Here is a 4626-nt window from a genome sequence, read left to right on the forward strand (position 1 = left end):
TATTATCTCGATGACACTGATAACCGGAAACTCGATGACACGGATAACCAAAATGTTCATTGCAAACCAACCCCCCCCAAAAAAAGGGGGTGCAGGGTTTCTGAGTCTTTGTTCAGGAAGAACGCACATTGACATCACCAAAAAAGATCTAAGCGAGCCACCACTGAAAGCCTTTACCGTGCACATTCTGGTCTTGCATTTTTTTTTTTTTTCGAGGCCTACTTCGTGCATTTCCGGATTAGCTACGCTTGGGTTCTTTCGTAGCCACCGCTCTGCTAAGGGCAGGTGCTGAACCACTCATGCAGGGTGTCAAATGTGCTTGAAAGCCAGACTTCAGGGCGCGTTGCACCTGCAAAACAGAAGATGCTGTTTGGGGCCGGAACATGTATTTTCTTTCTCCGCACACCTTTGCAAGGCCCTAATTGCAAGAATTGAGGTTCCGGTGAATGTGATAATCTGTTCGACCCCGGGAACTTCCACCACATTCCTCCTAAATGGAACAAAATAAGTGCATCTGTCAACTACACAGTGCCTAGTACGCACCCCTGCCCCCCTCCTTTGCAACCCGGCAAAGTGTCTCTAGGTTTGCGGTTCAAAGATTTGCTGACTGCCTCAGCTGCAAACTCTTTTGGCCCCTCTTGCTGCCTCTTGAAACCAGTTTTCCTACATATGCAGACTGGCGTTGCCAGAATGGAAAAGAGGGTTTGGTACACGGTGTAAGATCCACTTTTAGGTGTAGACACAGCAGCCCAAAAATCTGTCAAATTGAAGTTGGTGGCGCTGCGCGTAGACCTTTGATTGAAACGACATCTGGTGGCAGAACTCCTAACTAAGCTGCGCAGTGTCCCAGGCTTCAAGTGGCTTGAGCTACGACTGTCCGAAGCAAGGTAGTTCGCAGGCACCAGTGGCATGCGTGTAAAACAACGTTTCCGTGAGGTCACTATGCAAGCTCACACAACGCGATCTTAACGCATAATTTATTGCATTGTTAAAACAGCTGCGAGAATTCAGGTGTAATAAGTTCGTTTAGACGCGTGCACAGCTCCTCTGAACGTTGGTCAGCGCCAGTGACTTTGACAGCATCACTTCGTCTCCAATACTTCATGCGTGAATTTACCCGAGTTGTGCAACGTCATTTACGACGAAGAAACATCTGCGTTCTCGCGGCTAGTTTAATCCATTTCAGGAACTGGGCTACTTTCCTTGCATGTTGGGGCGTTGTTCCGGCAGCCGACGCTTTCTTTTGGCTGCTGCTTGTACTGAGTAGCTGGGGGCTGTAGCCAACGGTAAAATTGACGGCACTGCATAATTTGCACCTCTTCAACATTCAGCAGTACTTCCCCTCCAAGCTCCGAAAAGTACCCTTTCGTGCAGCCACTCTTTCAGAGAAATGCCGACTACAGGTAGCATCATTTTCTGCGCTGGGGATGGCTGCAGAGCACGCATTCAATTGTTTGGAATCGCAGGGTACATTAAATAATTTCACGTTTTCTTGCCAGCTGTTGCAGTATGTACTCGGTAACGTATTTGCACCCCATTTTGTCATTGCGCAAGCATGAAATCTCACTTGTCTGAGTGCTCAACGGCTACTGCGGCACACATTCCCTTCGGTTGAGTGCTTTATACCTTCGTTTGATTGTTACCGACTCAGAACACATGCCCAGAACACGTTGAAACATTTGGGCGGCCGCAAAGGCTTTCACACAACCTTCTTCAAATTATCGTCTGCTCCACCGGCTGGGGGAACCTGCCAAGCCACGGCAAGCCAGAGTTACTGGATATGGAAGTTGCGAAACTCCCCATAGGCCCCATGTATCAAAAAGTGGCCCTGAGATTGGTCCACTGCTTTGGATCTTGTTTTACAGTGGCGCCACCTTTGGTGACAAAATAAACAATACAACTTGCTTCGCCGCTCGACGACCTGGGCGAAAAATGGTATTTGAGTGCTTACGTAACTTTGTTATGCCAAAGGAGCCCAATGTGTTGAACTATGCAAGTGTTTTATATACATACGGAGCAAAAGTAGTAAACAGAAATGCGACCATGGGGTCAACCGCCGCTTACGCACGTCGTCTGCTGCGTGTCCTCTTCGGTCTTCTGGCCACAAAAAAATAAATAAGTCGCTTCGACGGCTTTATGCCACCTGAAACTGATTATTTAGAGCCGCTTGATCGGCTACTGGATTATTTTTGGCATACAATGAGCTGTAGGTCAAACGATAACTCCGAATTTGGTACTTCAGTTCGGACCTATGTTGTGCCGGAGTGCCCGCACAAGCGCGCGGACGCAGAAACAATCACCACCTAGAAACCGGAGTTAAGATAGCAATGAATAACTTAAGAAAGCACAAAAATAAAGAATTATGCACTTTAAAACAAAATTTAACCTTAAATTGTCAGTTTGAATAATTCTTTTTTTTTTTGGATAGTGCATGCGGCGGCCGCAGTAGCGCCACAGTACGCACGATCCAAAGCAGGGGGGGTCCAGGTGCGGGCCGTTTTTTGATGCGGAGTTTCGCAACTGCCTACATCGAAGAGCTCTGACGGCAAGCAGACATCGAGCAGACAACCGGTTATGGAAGCTGCCGAGAAGGCCCGACAAGGAGCCGAGAAGATCTGAACACCTCCGAGTGGCTGGCGCTCGGGCCGCTTCTTTTTTCTGCCACTGGAGGGCGCTGCAGTCATCGGTCTCAGTGGCGTCAGTTAGGCAACTTTATTAAAACGACGAGTACATGTTTCTTTTGCAAGCTGTGTCCTCACCTAATCGCGCACCGTGGTTCGGCACCAGGCTCTGATGGCCAGAATTTCACCAGATTTCACCAGCACCAAAATATGGCCCTTGAAACATGTTTCAAATTCCCACATATTTCTGCAAGTGCTATTTGCTGAAATAGTCTTTAAAATGGTGTTTTTGTTTCTTTTGTCCGTCCCGTTACTGAGGGGCAGATTAATAACCTCATAATTATGTTAGCAAGATTGGATTGGATTGGATTGGAAAAACGTTTATTTGACCTGCAGTAAAGCGCGCGCGCTTTAGACGCGGCCTACGTCGTCTTCTTGACGCGCCTGCAAGTGTCTCGACTCGCCTTTTCAGGCTCGCCGAGTCCCTGCCTGGCTAACGCCTCGATGACCCGCTGGATGGCCTTGAGTTGCGTTTCTTGGTCTTCTGTCCGCGTCGCCCATTCGAGCGACGGCGGGAATATCCGTCTTCGTGCTTCATCCGGATGCTTTTTGCAATCCCACAGAATGTGTTCCATGGTGGCTCTTAGGTTTGAACGAAGTAATATAATATTTCTTATTCATTTATGCTGCAGTGCTAAAGACACCTACTCCATTTTTATAGGCGCGCTCGCACAGAGAGTAACCGCACATTAATGCTCGCTGTAATTTCAGCCAATCTCGATATTCAAACATAAGAACTCAAGTTGATATTTAAGCAATTAACATTTTACTGCTTATTTCACAATCAACATGCCATACAAAATAAAAATAATGAGGAGCTGGTTAGAAAGGAAACGGTGGTGGGACGTTCTGCATAGACAATTTTGAAGGATGTTATTCAGCGTGATTTGTTCCAAATACAAAATGTCAAATTTTAGTTTTCATTGCGTTCAAGGGGTGGTGAAAACGAATAATGCTTATCGAGCACATTAAAATACGCATGCAGTCCAGCAATGCGAGTCGCTCTCGGTGTTTACGAGATGGAAAAGCTTCCAGTCAGGGAAAGAAAACCACGGTTCAGGGATGTAACAAACTTTTTTCACCAATTTTGAACAGATATTGTCTGGTGTGGCCGTACTGCTACCTTACATCCAGTTGCCCACAAATTTCACCAGTTTTTCAGTGTCTGATGCGGAATTTCACAATCCGGCAACACCGCTGACTTCGCTGCGTCGCCTGAAGCCACACTTCGGGCTTCTGTTCGAAAGGCAGAAGATGCATGCCCTTTTCCCTTGAAAGGGACTGGTGAAATCAACAACACCTACGTTCAGTCGTTGGTGCTGCCCGATCAGGAACGAATGCGCCCATGTGCGGTCAGGTCCTGGTACCCACCGCCGCTAGCGTAGCATTTGGTACCTGCTATGATGAACTCGCTAACTTCGCCAACTTTCGCACGTACCCGCCGCGGTGGCTCAGTGGCTAAGGCGTTGCGCTGCTGAGCACAAGGACGCGGGTTCGATTCCCCGCGGCGGCGGCCACTTCTGATTGAGGCGAAAAGCAAAAACGCCCGTGTGTACAAGATTTCGGTGCACGTTTAGAGAAGGTAGTCAAAATTAATCCGGAGCCCTCCACTACGGCACACCTCATCGCCTGCGTTGCGTCGGCGTGTTAAACTTCAGAAGCAATCATCAACTTTCGCACGTAAGTCAGTCATGGCCACAATATATACCTCAGGGTAAAAAGAGAAAAGTCCGGCTGGAGCACCTTCCAGGCTCCGTGCACCGAAATGAGCTTGCATCTTCGAGCACTGTGTAGTTCTTTTAGGCAAGCGCAGTCACAGCTAAAATGGGCATCAGACGCCTACCTAGGATTGAGAAACGCAATTGCGGCTGGCTCGCAGCAGTGTCGCAAAATTTCCAAATTACGCACTGAAGTAATGCCAGTTCACACTCATAAACGGGGCAGC

This window comes from Haemaphysalis longicornis, unplaced genomic scaffold, assembly GCF_048455015.1.
Source record: "Haemaphysalis longicornis isolate Haplotype H1 unplaced genomic scaffold, Haemaphysalis longicornis Haplotype H1 scaffold_12, whole genome shotgun sequence".
Taxonomy (NCBI): domain Eukaryota; kingdom Metazoa; phylum Arthropoda; class Arachnida; order Ixodida; family Ixodidae; genus Haemaphysalis; species Haemaphysalis longicornis.